General features: G+C 40.7%; 2 long non-coding RNA genes across 2 annotated transcripts in view; one reads left to right on the top strand and one right to left on the bottom strand.

The window, feature by feature from the left end:
• Positions 1–4,083: 4,083 nt before the first annotated feature.
• LOC145537045 (uncharacterized) lies at positions 4,084–7,065 on the bottom strand. The gene is made up of 3 exons (XR_014076147.1): positions 6,938–7,065; positions 5,351–5,531; positions 4,084–5,146 (listed from the first exon to the last, which is right to left on the bottom strand). It is a non-coding gene; the product is annotated as an uncharacterized LOC145537045 (long non-coding RNA).
• An 81-nt stretch (positions 7,066–7,146) lies between these two features.
• The window catches only part of LOC145537044 (uncharacterized), a 262,487-nt gene continuing 253,905 nt past the window's right edge, over positions 7,147–15,728 (top strand). Inside the window, exons 1-2 of the long non-coding RNA XR_014076146.1 lie at positions 7,147–7,249; positions 7,749–7,875. This is a non-coding gene — a long non-coding RNA (uncharacterized LOC145537044). The remainder of the gene's footprint in view (positions 7,250–7,748; positions 7,876–15,728) is intronic.

Below are 15,728 nucleotides of genomic sequence, written 5' to 3'. Positions count from 1 at the left end.
TTCTCCAGGCAATCTTGATTCCAACTTGTGCTTCCTCCAGCCCAGCGTTTCTCATGATGTACTCTGCATATAAGTTAAATAAGCAGGGTGACAATATACAGCCTTGACGTACTCCTTTTCCTGTTTGGAACCAGTCTGTTGTTCCATGTCCAGTTCTAACTGTTGCTTCCTGACCTGCATACAGGTTTCTCAAGAGACAGGTCAGATGGTCTGGTATTCCTATCTCTTTCAGAATTTTCCACAGTTTATGGTGATCCACACAGTCAAAGGCTTTGGTATAGTCAATAAAGCAGAAATAGATGTTTTTCTGGTACTCTCTTGCTTTTTCAATGATCCAGCGGATGTTGGCAATTTGATCTCTGGTTCCTCTGCCTTTTCTAAAACCAGCTTGAACATCTGTAAGTTCACGGTTCACGTATTGCTGAAGCCTGGCTTGGAGAATTTTGAGCATTACTTTACTAGCGTGTGAGATGAGTGCAATTGTGGCTTATTTTTAAAAAATCCTCCTTTTCAACTCTTGGGTTTCATTCTCAGAAGTGATCATTTTCAAGTCTTGTAGCTGTATTGTTTTTACATATAATATACTGTGAAATAATATATAAATATATATTGGTCTCTGTCCCTGTTTCCTGGCATAGAGCTCCTAAAAGCCTTGGAATTTCCTAAGTGACAAGAAGTAGGAGCATCTTTTCTTCTAATATTTGGTCTTTGACCCCAGTTTCTGACATAGAGCTCTCAAATCTCTTGGAATTTCCTGGGTGATAGCAGTGTTCTGGTTGTAATGAGATTATTCTTGGTGCACTCCTGGATAGCTTCAGGTGGGGGCTAGTAACCAGAAAGCCATGATTGGAAGCTTGGAACTTTCAGATCTAACCCCCATTGTCCTGGAAGAGGAGAGAGGCTGGCGATCGAGTTAACAATTGATTATGCCTACATGATGAAGCCTGCATAAAGATTCCAAAAGTATGGGGCTTGGGAGCTTCCAGGTTTGTGAACACATCTACATGATGGGAGAGTGACCCACCCCAATTCCACAGGGACAGAAGCCCCTGTGCTCAAGACCTAGCCCTATGCCTCTCTTAATCTGACTGTGCATTCATGTCATTTAAGATATCCTTTGTAATAAATTGACAATAGTAAGTAAAACCATTTTCCTGGTTATGTGAGCCATTCCAGCAAATTATTAACCTCAAGAAGGGGGTCGTGGGAATTTCTGATTTGTAGCCAAGTCAGAAGTGTCAGTAACCTGGGGACCTACTACTTCTAATTGGCATTTGAAGGAAGGGGCAGTCTTGTGGGACTGAGCCCTTAACCTGTGGGGTCTGTGCTATCTCCGGTTAGTTCCAGAATTGAATTCAACTGCAGGATGCTCAGCTGGTATTGGAGAGTTGCTCTGTGTGTGGGAAAAATTTCACATATGGTATCAGAAGTATTGGCAGTAAAGGTAAACAGTGTGGTTTTGCCATAGACATATACTTTCACAGCTATTTCTTGATTTTTCAGTTTTACCACGTGCTCTCCACTTTCATTTCAAAAACTGAGTACTGCTGATCAATCTCTGTTTGCTTCTCTAGAGCCAATCTCTGCCTCTCCTTGCTCTGTTCCATGCCCTGGGAGGATGACCTCCATGGACTGGATCGCCAGAGCCCCCTTGAGCTTTGCTTAGCATTGGTATTTTGCCAATGACAGGTAAGGTCAGGAGCAGAGAAAAGTCAGGTGTCTATTTGCCCTCCCTGATGATCCTTCCCAGCCAGATTACACCTCAACAGTGGCTGTGTTGCCCTACTGATGGCGATAGCTCCACTGGGAGGCCCTTTCCCACAGTTATGTCCTGTGGTTCCAGTAGCCCTGCTTTCTCCCTTGTCTTCTTTTATAAGGCTGGGAATAGCTTCCTACTGTTGTTAGACTCTGGGTCCATCACTGCTTCTGTTGGGTTCCTTAATCCTTCCCTTAACTCTATGAATAGTCATTTCATTAAATCCTCTTAATGTTGTCTGCAAAAATCACAACTAAAGAATATGTAGCTCCTGTATTTCTTACACACTTATCTTCTTCCTCCCATTCTTTCAGCATAGTTAGTTACAAGTTAGGATATTGAAGAGGAATAGTTAAAATTTTACATAACTTCCTTCTTCTGCCTCTGTAACTTGGCTTGCCCCTTGCAAAGTCTAGGTCACATAGGTCATGTAGCCTCAGAAAGTGGGGACTTGCAATACTAGGAACTGAAGTTTATCTCATTCACCCTTGTCCTGCTCTTTGCAATTGCCCAGCCCCTGCAAACCTGCTTAATCATGCCTGTCCAGGTCAGGCACCTCCCCCCTCCCCATCTTGACTGCTTTTCCCGCACGCGTGAAACCCCTTAGTTTAAACTACCCTATTAACAACTAGTGTTGCCCACTACAGTCTGTCTATAAAAACTCTGTTAACTCCTCTGGGCCTGCCGGTGTAATAAACCTGAGTTCTCCAACTCTCCGAGTGTGGTGCTTGGCTTCTCGAGTACTGGTTTCTGCAACAATATAACCACACAACATAGGAGTTAAGAAAAAAGTACTTTTAAGACATTATTTAAATAGAAGGAGTTTAATTCAAGAGAACTGGCTACTCAGTTGATGATTTTCTTGGGAACCCAGAATTAGGGGGAAGTGGGGCCACAGACAGATTAGTATCAGCACAAAACAATTACCATTCCTAGGCTAGAGGGACAAAGCTAGGGTGGTATTACTGGTTTCCAGGGCCCAAGATCACTTGGTAAATGCTCAAACTATGGCAGAACTGTCTGGAAGGGCTACTTCAGCAAAGGAGGTGCAGACATTCCTAGAGAAGCCAGGTGAAGCATAGAGGGCGTAGAAGAAACCTGGATTCCTGCCCTTCAGTCACCTACAGTGCTTCCTACTGGCTGAACCGACATGGAAGCCAGAGGACAAGAAAACTTGGCAATGTAATGTACAGCAATTTCTGTACTTCTGAGGTACAGAAAAATCCCAGAGAAATTCTCAGTTACTTGAATTCTTTTATGTAGGCCACCATTCAATCCGGGCTTTACCAAACTATTAGATCCAGTTCCAGCCATGCTTCACCTTGCCATTAAATGCCAAATCTCAGGTATTACCATCTTGACAAATTTTACCTTATTCAACCTTATTTTCTAGTCTCCTGGGTCCAGCAAGCTTAAAACCCATTCCCACAATACTTCCTGATTTCTTGCTTATACGAATCAACAAGAAGTTGCAGTTATATTGGATACAGGTGCTATTTCATCTCTGTATCTGCCCTGCCCCATGACAGAAGATTACCTTTCAAGGGCAATGTGGAGGCAGTGGACTTCCCAGGTGGCGCAGTGGTAAAGAATCTGCCAGCCAATGCAGAAGATGCAGGAGACTTGTGTTGAGATCCCCTGGAGGAGGAAATGGCAACCCACTCCAGTATTCTTGCCTGGAAAATCCCATAGACAGAGGAGCCTGGTAGGCTACAGTCCACTGGACACCACTGAGTATGAAAGTGTGTGAAAGTGTGTGTGTGTGTGTGTGTGTGTGTGTGAGAGAGAGAGAGAGAGAGAGAGAGAGAGAGAGAGAGAGAGGGAGAGAGACCGTGGAGGTAGTAAGAGTGGTGAGGTATGAAAGTGTGTGAAAGTGTGTGTGTGTGTGTGTGTGTGTGTGTGTGTGAGAGAGAGAGAGAGAGAGAGAGAGAGAGAGAGAGAGAGAGAGAGAGAGGGAGAGAGACCGTGGAGGTAGTAAGAGTGGTGAGGTATGAAAGTGTGTGAAAGTGTGTGTGTGTGTGTGTGTGTGTGTGTGTGTGTGTGTGTGTGAGAGAGAGAGAGAGAGAGAGAGAGAGAGAGAGAGAGGGAGAGAGACCGTGGAGGTAGTAAGAGTGGTGAGGTATGAAAGTGTGTGAAAGTGTGTGTGTGTGTGTGTGTGTGTGTGTGTGTGTGTGTGTGTGTGTGAGAGAGAGAGAGAGAGAGAGAGAGAGAGAGAGAGAGGGAGAGAGACCGTGGAGGTAGTAAGAGTGGTGAGGTTTGTTCCTGAGGAGTTGCCTTTCTTTTGCAAGGAAAGTGCCTCTGTGAAGTCATTAAAGATACTTTTTCCCTTTTTTTTTTTTTTTGCTTCAAATAAGCTTTATTTTTAATAGACAGAACCTGGAAATGACCTAAATGTTTGTTAATAATTGATGGATAAACAACTGTATAACATTCACACACAGGGAAATATTACTCAGCAGTAAAAAGGAATAGCAAATGGATATTCCCCCAACCAGTAAATAATGTCAAAACAATTACGGTTACTGATAGAAGGTAGGGGGAAAAAACCAAAACTTATACTGACTACATTTATACAAAATTCTAGATAATGCAAACTAGTAAATTATGAAATAAAACAAATCAATAGTCGCATGTGTATTAGGGAGGGACAAGAGGAAGAGATCATTAAGGAGCATGAGAAAACTTTTGTGGGTAATGATATGTTCATTACCTTAACTGTTCTTACAATTTAAGTAAGTGCAGTTTGTTCTCTTTCAATTACAAACAAATAAAGCGGTTAAGAGATAAAATGGTTCTACATAAAAATCTGAATCTCCCATTTCTTTGGGAAAACCAACCAACTGTATATCAACACAACCACCTCCCACTTTCCATGTCTTGGTAGGGTCAAACCTGCCGCAGCAGCAGCAAAAACTTTCGGAGAACAATTAAGACCATGCCCACCTAAACACTAGCTGGGTCACAAGACCCATTCCTGCCTGTACAGTGATGGCCATAAGGTCAACAGCCCACAGTCCTAGTTTCATTTGTAACTGTAACTTCCTTCTTTGTGAAGGAAAGAAATGAGTTCTGAGTACTGCTTCCTGAAAGACCATTTCTTTTTTTCTCAACCAGCCCCACTAGAGTAAAGCAGTTTACAATAAGTCTTTTTGCTTGCAGAAGTCAGATGAGCATGCTGCAGGCAGTTCCAAGGTTGGGTGGTTTTGAGGCTGGTGAAATCCATTGCAGCTAGCTCACGTAGAGTCAATACTGTCCATGGGAAACAGAAATCTTTGGAGAATTGCAGTAGATTCTAGATCTTTTCCACAGGAGCTGGGTCATGTTCCACTGAAACCACCAGGGGGTAAGGAAAGTGGATCCCCAGTGGATTCAGATCATTCATGATTCCCTCTAGGAAACAGGAGAGAGAGAATGTCAGTTAGACTCAGCTAAGAACATTGACCTAAGAGCCACACGGTCTTTAGTCTGACTGCTGGTAGAAGTGAGGCAGTTTCTGCAACAGAAACTGCAACTACCAATGATATACCTCAGGCCAAGGGAAGGTCCTGGGAAGGTTAGAAAATATAAAGTAGCTCCTGAAGACTTCCCACATACCTGGTAATTGAAGATGTCTCGCCCGTGTGGATACCGGATGTATGAAATTCAACTTCTGGTTGCTGGCTCCATCACAAAGGCTGCTTTCAGAGTTTTTCTTTTATGCATCCTACTATATTGAGCAAGGAGAAAGCACATTCCCCGCTCTCTTGAGGCCTCCCTCTAGTGTAAGTTTCTGGTGCTAAAAGAAAAAAAAATAAACGCAGGCAAAGGAACACCAAAACTGCTACACCGTGAGACCTTTCTTCACGTGAACTTTCACTGGCCAAAGGTGGGAGAGTCTTCTTTAGGCTCTCCCCCATTTGCTGACTGCCTAAGGCCTTGCTCCAGTGTGACTTCTCTCACGTTAACCAAGGCTGGTATTATCAACGCATTTCCTGCTACTGCTCTTCTTCTCAGGCTTGCTATGGTATGAGTTTTCTTGTGGCCCCTAAGGTGGGACTTAGTGATGTATGTTTTTCCGCATTCATTACACGCAAAAGGCCTTATTCTACTATGAAGACTCTTGTGTATTTTAACATAGGAACTGCACGTAAAGGATTTCCCATGTTCATCACACACACGAGACCTCTCTCTAGTGTGGACTTTCTGGTGCTTATAAAATGCATCTCTGGAGTCGAAGACTCTCTCACATGTGTTGCATTCATAAGACCTTTGTCATAGGTAGATTTCCTGCTGCTGGACACATTCCTCCTGATGGCTACAAGCTCCCTCACTTCCACTACACTGGTGATCCCTTTGTCCAGTGTGATTACATTCAGCACTCGTGCATCGATTCTCCCTGTTGTGAGTGGCACGGTGCTGCACAACTCCAGAACCGACTGAGACGTCTTCTTCATCCTTCTCACAAGTACAGGCCTTCCCTAATCCGGGGCATCTGTGGCTATTCACGGAGGCGGCCTGGTCCCTTTCCCTTTTAATGACTGTCCCGCCACTCTGCCACCTCTGCACCTGGTCAAAGCTTACACTGAGCGGGAAAGCTCTTCCACATGATCCACACATATATGGTTGCTGCTCAGAAGAGGTTTCTGGCTGCCCAGCCAGCTGAAAAACGCCACTGCAGATTGGGTTACACATGTCACATAGGTGGCTATTTTGGATAGAAGGTGCCACTTGCAGACTTCGCACATCTGATGTTTTTATAGAAATACCCTGCTCAGAAGAGGCATCTCTATCCTCCACACTATGGCCAGGACTAGGGCCAGGGCTTTCCTGGCTTACTTCTGCTGCTGTGCAGCTATGCCTAGTCCGGCAGGAACCTCGGGTATTCTCTCTGGCTCCAGTGGGGAAATCAAACGGTATCCGGAAGATTCAAGTCCCACTGACATTACCAGTGCAAAGTTGTTCACCATCGTCTTACGGTACAGGCGTTTCTGACTCTCAGTGAGCAGGTCCCACTCCTCTTTAGTAAAGTCAATGAATACATCCTCAAAGCTCACAATGCTTCTGAGGGAGCCCGTGTGTGGTGCGGCGTCCGCCATTGTCAAAGTACGAAAGCACTGAGTGGGCGAGCCTGAGTAGGCGCCAGGGAACAGGCACGGTCATCTGCCTCACTGGCAGGGGTACGGAGTCTCACTTAACACTAACCTGGAAGTGGGGCAGCACAGAGTCTGCAAAGCACAGAGGTAAGTCCCAGTCGCAAAATGGTTCTCAGCTCGGTGTGGTGCGGAGGTGCGGCAGAGAAGCAGTTTCCGGCCGGCACTTCTGAGTCGACTGGAACTAAAAACAAGGGTGTGCGAATGCCTCCAGGCCGGAAGTCCCGCCCAGACGCCGGCGTCAAGATCTTTTTTCCTGGTCCGGGAGGGCTGACTTCGTTCCGTTGGAAAGCGGAAAGAAGGCTTCTTGATGTGACGGTGACGTGAGGCAATTTTAAAATTCATAGTTCTCAGCTTCATTCAGGTCCATCCAAGTGCCTCCATTTCAAATTTGATAGTCTCGTTTTCAGCCCCTCCTGCACTCGAAAATGTGTTGATGTTACGAGTTAACTTTTTTTTACACGTGCATTGCTATACAATGTTACCATTAAGTGTGTGTGTGTGTGTGTGTGTGTGTGTGTGTGTGTGTGTGTAGTTTGTATTTAGGCACTTTTGAATTCTCGCTTTAGTTCCAATTGTTGGTTGATTATCTTGAGTTAGTTATATAGATGATCAGATCCTTGGCAAGTAATATTTCATTTCATAGTTTACAGCTTTTGTGTCCGTTCTCCACTTTTTTCTCTTGTTTTATAGCAGTGGCTAGAATCTTTAGGAGGAGAAGGCAATGGCACCCCACTCCAGTACTCTTGCCTGGAAAATCCCATGGACGGAGGAGCCTGGTAGGCTACAGTCCATGGCGTCCTAAGAGTCGGACACGACTGAGCGACTTCACTTTCACTTTTCCCTTTCATGCACTGGTGAAGAAAATGGCAACCCACTCCGGTGTTCTTGCCTGGAGAATCCCATGGACAGTGGAGCCTGGTGGGCTGCCGTCCATGTGGTGGCAACGAGTCAGACACGACTGAAGCGACTTGGCACGCACACAGGCAGGTAGGTCTCATATCTTTTTGGTTGAAGAAATGTAATTACTCTTTCTTTGATTTTATGATTTTCTTCTTCATGGGCCACTTTGCTGGTTTTTATTTCCCTAGAATAGTTTTCATGTTGTCTAGATTTTCGTATTTATTCCCAGAATGTTGAAAAGTAAGCCAGAAAGAAAAACAACAATACAGTATACTAATGCATATATATGGAATTTGAAAGATGGTAACGATAACCCTATATGCGAGACAGAATAAGAGACACAGATGCATAGAACAATTTTATGGACTCTGAGGGAGAAGGTGAGGGTGGGACGTTCTGGGAGAATAGCATTGCATGATGTATATTATCATATGTGAAACAGAACACCATTCCATGTTCGATGCATGAGACAAGGGCTCAGGGCCGGGGCAATGGGATGACCCAGAGGGATGGGATGGGGAGGGAGGTGGGTGGGGGGTCCAGGAAGGGGAACACATGTAAACCCATGGCTGATTCATGTCAATGTATGGCAAAAACTATTACAATATTGTAAAGTAATTAGCCCCCAACTAAAATAAATAAATTTATTAAAAAAAAATAAAAAGTGTATATTACTTTTATTTTTATTTAAACTTTTCCAACTTTGTTGAGGTATAATTGACAAATAAAATTGTATATGTTTAAAGTATGCAATGTAGTGATTTGGTGTAGGTATATATTGTGAAATGATTACCACAATCAAGTTAATTAACACATCTATCACCTTAAATAGCGACCTTTGTGTGTGTGATTGTGTGTGCATGATGAGAGTGCTTAAGATCTTCTCTTAGCAAATTTCGGGTATATAATGCTATATTATTAAGGAAGTCACAGTGTAGTACTTTGGATCCCAAGAGCTTTTTCATCTGATAACTTACAGTTTGACCCTTTGACCAACTTTTCCCACCATCTAGTCCCTGGCAACCACCATTCTACTGTTTGTATAAGTTTAACTTTTTTGAAATTCCTCATATAAGTAAGTATTTATAGGATTTGTCTTTCCGTGTCTGTCTTGTTTCATTTAGCATAAGGTAACTCTAGGTGCATCTATATTGTTACAGGTGGCAGGATTTTTTTTTTCTTTTATATGGTTCCATAGTATTCCATTCCATATCACGTTTTCTTTATTCATCTATCAACTGACATTTAGAATGTTTCCATATCTTGGCTATTGTGTGTAGTGTTGCAGTAAACATGCGACTGCAGAAATTTCTTTTGAGACACTGATTTTGTTTCTTCTGGATATATACTCAGAAGTGGGATTGTTGGATCTTATGGTAGTTAATCTTAAATAAGTGTGAAGTGAAAGTGTTATTTGCTCAGTAGTGTCCAACTCTTTGCGACCCCATGGAGTGTAGCCTGCCAGGCTCCTCTGTCTGTGGAATTCTCCAGGCAAGAATACTGGAGTGGGTATCCACTCCATTCTCTAGGGGATCTTCCTTACCCAAAGATCGAACCTGGATTTCCTGCATTGCAAACAGATTCTTTACCATCTGAGCCACCAGGGAAGCCTCTATTCTTAAATAATAGATTACTTAATAGTTACCCATTTTCATTATTGATGTTGTTTATTTATAACTGCCTTCTCATCTAAACAAAGTTTAGTCTTTTTTTATTATTCTTGTAAAAAATTATTTATCTTTCAATTGAATTTATGGTTTTATTTCTTCTTTCTCATTTGGCTTAATAATTTCTTCCATTTAGAGTGTTTTATTTTCTTATTCTTTTCTCAGTTCATTTATTTTCAGGGCTTCTAGTGTTCTAGTAAATGCAGCTGAAGCTAGACATCTTTCTTTTATTACTGCTTTAGCTGAAACACTTAGGTTTGAAATGTAGTAGTAGTGTGGTTCATTATTTTTTTTTTCTTAAAAAATATAAATTTGGTAATTTCCAATTTGAACTCCACTTTTACCTAAAAATTATTCAAAATTGTCTTGTTAACTAGTTTATAGCATTTATTTTTTGAGACATTTGTTTTAGTGTTCTGTATGCATTACTTTTTTGACACTAATTTTTCTAATATTATTTTACTGTATCTTGTTTGTGATTCTTTTTTTTTTTGCAATGCATTTTTATTTTTATTTTTTTTTAAATAAATTTTTTTATTTTAGTTGGGGGCTAATTACTTTACAATATTGTAGTGGCTTTTGGCATACACTGACATGAATCAGCCATGGGTCCACATGTGTTCCCCATCCTGAACCCCCATCTCACCCCCCTCCCCATACCACCCCCCTGGGTCATCCCACTGCCCCAGCCCTGAGCATTTGTCTCATGCATCGAACCTGGAATGGTATTCTGTTTCACATATGATAATATACAGGTTTCAATGCTATTCTCACAGACTGTCCCACCCTCACCTTCTCCGTCAGATTCCATAAGACTGTTCTATGCATCTGTGTCTCTTATTCTGTCTCACATATAGGGTTATCGATACCATCTTTCAAATTCCATATATATGCATTAGTATACTGTATTGGTGTTTTACTTACTGCATTGGTGTTTTGCTTTCTGGCTTACTTCACCCTGTATAATGGGCTCCAGTTTCATCCATCTCAATAGAACTGATTCAAATGTATTCTTTTTAATGGCTGAGTAATATTCCATTGTGTATATGTACCACTGCTTCCTTATCGTTTGTCTGCTGATGGACATCTAGGTTGCTTCCATGTCCTGGCTATTGTAAACAGTGCTGCGATGAACATTGGGGTACACGCGTCTCTTTCAATTCTGGTTTCCTCGGTGTGTATGCCCAGCAGTGGGATTGCTGGGTCATATGGCAGTTCTATTCCCAGTTTTTTAAGAAATCTCCACACTGTTCTCCATAGTGGCTGTACTAGTTTGCATTCCCACCAACAGTGTAAGAGGGTTCCCTTTTCTCCACACCCTCTCCAGCATTTATTGCTTGTAGACTTTTGGATAGCAGCCATTCTGACTGGTGTGAAATGATACCTCATTGTGGTTTTGATTTGCATTTCTCTAATAATGAGTGATGTTGAGCATCTTTTCATGTGTTTGTTAGCCATCTGTATGTCTTTGGAGAAATGTCTGTTTAGTTCTTTGGCCCATTTTTTGATTGGGTCGTTTATTTTTCTGGAATTCAGCTACAGAAGTTGCTTGTATATTTTTGAGATTAATTGTTTGTCTCTTGCTTCGTTTGCTATTATTTTCTCCCATTCTGAAGGCTGTCTTTTCACCTTGCTTATAGTTTCCTTTGTTGTGCAAAAGCTTTTAATTTTAATTAGGTCCCATTTGTTTATTTTTGCTTTTATTTCCAATATTCTGGGAGGTGGGTCATGGAGGATCCTGCTGTGATTTATGTCAGAGAGTGTTTTGCCTATGTTTTCCTCTAGGAGTTTTATAGTTTCTGGTCTTACGTTTAGATCTTTAATCCATTTTGAGTTTATTTTTGTGTATGGTGTTAGGAAGTGTTCTAGTTTCATTCTTTTACAAGTGGTTGACCAGTTTTCCCAGCACCACTTGTTAAAGAGATTGTCTTTTCTCCATTGTATATTCTTGCCTCCTTTGTCGAAGATAAGGTGTCTATATGTGCGTGGGTTTATCTCTGGGCTTTCCATTTTGTTCCATTGATCTATATTTCTATCTTTGTGCCAGTACCATACTGTCTTGATGACTGTGGCTTTGTAGTAGAGCCTGAAGTCAGGCAGGTTGATTCCTCCAGTTCCATTCTTCTTCCTCAAGATTGCTTTGGCTATTCGAGGTTTCTTATATTTCCATACAAATTGTGAAATGATTTGTTCTAGTTCTGTGAAAAATACCATTGGTAGCTTGATAGGGATTGCATTGAATCTATAGATTGCTTTGGGTAGTATACTCATTTTCACTATATTAATTCTTCCAATCCATGTACACGGTATATTTCTCCCTCTGTTTGTGTCCTCTGATTTCTTTCATCAGTGTTTTATAGTTTTCTATATATAAGTCTTTTGTTTCTTTAGGTAGATATATTCCTAAGTATTTTGTTCTTTTTGTTGCAATGGTGAATGGTATTGTTTCCTTAATTTCTCTTTCTGTTTTCTCATTATTGGTGTATAGGAATGCAAGGGATTTCTGTGTGTTAATTTTATATCCTGCAACTTTACTATATTCATTGATTAGCTCTAGTAATTTTCTGGTAGAATCTTTGGGGTTTTCTATGTAGAGGTTCGTGTCATATGCAAACAGTGAAAGTTTTACTTCTTCATTTCCTATCTGTATTCTTTTTATTTCTTTTTCAGCTCTGATTGCTGTGGCCAAAACTTCCAAAACTGTGTTGAAGAGTAGTGGTGAAAGTGGGCACCCTTGCCTTGTTCCTGACTTTAGGGGAAATGCTTTCAATTTTTCACCATTGAGGATAATGTTTGCTGTGGGTTTCTCATATATAGCTTTTATTATGTTGAGGTATGTTCCTTCTATTCCTGCTTTCTGGAGGGTTTTTATCATAAATGGATGTTGAATTTTGTCAAAGGCATTTTCTGCATCTATTGAGATAATCGTATGGTTTTTATCTTTCAATTTGTGTATGTGGTGTATTACATTTTGATTTGCGGATGTTAAAGAAAACTTGCATTCCTGGGATAAAGCCCACGTGGACATGATGTATGATCTTTTTAATATGATGTTGGATTCTGTTTGCTAGAATTTTATTAAGGATTTTTGCACCTATGTTCATCAGTGATATTGGCCTGTAGTTTTCTTTTTGGGGCATCTTTGTCTGGTTTTGGAATTAGGGTGATGGTGGCCTCATGAATGAGTTTGGAAGTTTACCACCTTCTGCAATTTTCTGGAAGAGTTTGAGTAGGATTGGTGATAGTGCTTCTCTAAATTTTTGGTAGAATTCAGCTGTGAAGCCGTCTGGTCCTGGGGTTTTTTTTGCTGGAAGATTTCTGATTACAGTTTCGATTTCCGTGCTTGTGATGGGTCTGTTAAGATCTTCTATTTCTTCCTGGTTCAGTTTTGGAAAGTTATACTTTTCTAAGAATTTGTCCATTTCTTCCAAGTTGTCCATTTTATTGGCATATAGCTGTTGGTAGTAGTCTCTTACGATCCTTTGTATTTTTGTGTAGTCTGTTGTGATCTCTCCATTTTCATTTCTAATTTTGTTGATCTGATTCTTCTCCCTTTGTTTCTTGATGAGTCTGGCTAATGGTTTCTCAATTTTGTTTATCTTCTCGAAAAACCAGCTTTTAGTTTTGTTGATTTTTGCTATGGTCTCTTTTGTTTCTTTAGCATTTATTTCTGCCCTAATTTTTAAGATTTCTTTCCTTCTACTAACCCTGGGGTTCTTCATTTCTTCCTTCTCTAGTTGCTTTAGGTGTAGAGTTAGGTTATTTATTTGATTTTTTTCTTGTTTCTTGAGGTACACCTGTATTGCTATTAATGTTCCTCTTAGCATTGCTTTTACAGTTTCCCATAGCTTTTGGGTTGTTGTGTTTTCATTTTCATTCGTTTCTATGCATATTTTGATTTCTTTTTTGATTTCTTCTGTCATTTGTTGGTTATTCAGAAGCTTGTTGTTTAGCCTCCATATGTTGGAATTTTTAATAGTTTTTTCCTGTAATTGAGGTCTAAACTTACTGCATTGTGGTCAGAGAAGATGACTGGGATGATTTCTGTTTTTTTGAATTTACCAAGGCTAGATTTATGGCCCAGGATGGATCTATCCTGGAGAAAGTTCCGTGTGCACTTGAGAAAAAGGTGAAATTGATTGTTTTGGGGTGGAAAGTCCTGTAAATATCAATTAAATCTAACTTGTCTATTGTATCATTTAAAGTTTGTGTTTCCTTGTTAATTTTCTGTTTAGTTGATCTATCCATATGTGTGAGTGGAGTATTAAAGTCTCCCACTATTATTGTGTTATTGTTAATTTCCCCTTTCATACTTGTTAGTATTTGCCTTACATATTGTGGTGCTCCTATGTTGGGTGCATATATATTTATAATTTTTATGTCTTCTTCTTGGATTGATCCTTTGATCATTATGTAGTGTCCTTCTTTGTCTCTTTTCACAGCCTTTATTTTAAAGTCTATTTTATCTGAAATGAGTGTTGCGACTCCTGCTTTCTTTTGGTCTCCGTTTGCATGAAATATGTTTTTCCATCCCTTCACTTTCAGTCTGTATGTGTCCCTCGTTTTGAGGTGGGTCTCTCGTAGACAGCGTATATAGGGGTCTTGTTTTTGTATCCATTCAGCCAGTCTTTGTCTTTTGGTTGGGGTATTCAACCCATTTACATTTAAGGTAATTATTGATAAGTATGGTCCCGTTGCCATTTACTTTGTTGTTTTGAGTTTGTGTTTAAACATCCTTTCTGTGTTTCCTGCTTAGAGAAGATCCTTTAGCATTTGTTGAAGAGCAGGTTTGGTGGTGCTGAATTCCCTCAGCTTTTGCTTGTCTGTAAAGCTTTTGAATTCTCCTTCATATCTGAATGAGATCCTTGCAGGGTTCAGTAATCTGTGTTGTAGATTATTCTCTTTCATTACTTTAAGTATGTCCTGCCATTCCCTTCTAGCCTGAAGAGTTTCTATTGAAAGATCAGCTGTTATCCTTATGGGGATCCCCTTGTGTGTTATTTGTTGCTTTTCCCTTGTTGCTTTTAATATTTGTTCTTTGTGTTTGATCTTTGTTAATTTGATTAATATGTGTCTTGGGGTGTTTCGCCTTGGGTTTATCCTGTTTTGGACTCTCTGGGTTTCTTGGACTTCTGTGACTATTTCCTTCCCCATTTTAGGGAAATTTTCAACAATTATCTCCTTGAGTATTTTTTCATGGCCTTTTCTTTTATCTTCTTCTTCTGGGACTCCTATGATTCGAATGTTGGGGCGTTTCATATTGTCCCAGAGGTCCCTGAGGTTTTCCTCATTTCTTTTGATCCTTTTTTCTTTTTTCCTCTCTGCTTCGTTTATTTCCACCATTCTATCTTCTACCTCACTTATCCTATCTTCTGCCTCCGTTATTCTACTGTTGGTTCCCTCCAGGGTGTCTTTTATCTCCTTTATTTCATTATTCATTATATATTGACTCCTTTTTATTTCTTCTAGGTCCTTGATAAACATTTCTTTCATCTTCTCAATCCTTGTCTCCAGGCTATTTATCTGTGACTCCATTTTGTTTTCAAGATTTTGGATCATTTTTATTATCATTATTCTAAATTCTTTTTCAGATAGATTCCCTATCTCCTCCTCTTTTGTTTGGTTTGGTGGGCATTTATCATTTTCCTGTACTTGCTGAGTATTTCTCTGCCTTTTCATCTTGTTTCGATTGCTGTGTTAGGTGTGGCCTTTCTGTATTCTGGTAATTTGAAGTTCCTTTTTATTGTGGAGGTTCCTCACTGTGGGTGGGGTTGGACGGGTGGCTTGTCAAGGTTTCCTGGTTGGGGGAGCTTGTGTCAGTGTTCTGGTGGGTGGAGCTGGATTTCTTCTCTCTAGAGTCCAATGGAGTGTCCAGTATTGAGTTTTGAGATGTCTATGGATTTGGTGTGCCTCTGGGCAGCCTGTATATTGATGCTCAGGGCTATGTTCTTGCATTGCTGGAGAATTTGCGTGGTATGTCTTGCTCTGGAACTTATTGGCTCTTGGGTGGAGCTTGGTTTCAGTGTATATGTGGAGGCTTTTGGATGATCTCTTATTAATTAATGTTTCCTCTGGCTTTCAGTCTTATTCTTGCAGTAGCCTCAAGACTTCTCCATCCATACAACATCGATAATAAAACTTTTAGGTTAATGGTGAAAAGATTCTCCACAGTGAGGGATACCCAGAGAGGTTCACTGAGTTACATGGAGAGGTGAGGGGGGGGTGAGGAGACTAGGAGGAGAAGAGGGGGACTCAAACGTGGAGAGAGCAGTC

This window comes from Giraffa tippelskirchi, chromosome X (genome assembly GCF_054371585.1).
Source record: "Giraffa tippelskirchi isolate mGirTip1 chromosome X, T2T-mGirTip1v1.2.pri, whole genome shotgun sequence".
Taxonomy (NCBI): Eukaryota; Metazoa; Chordata; class Mammalia; order Artiodactyla; family Giraffidae; genus Giraffa; species Giraffa tippelskirchi.
This window is presented reverse-complemented; position numbering and strand designations above follow the sequence as displayed.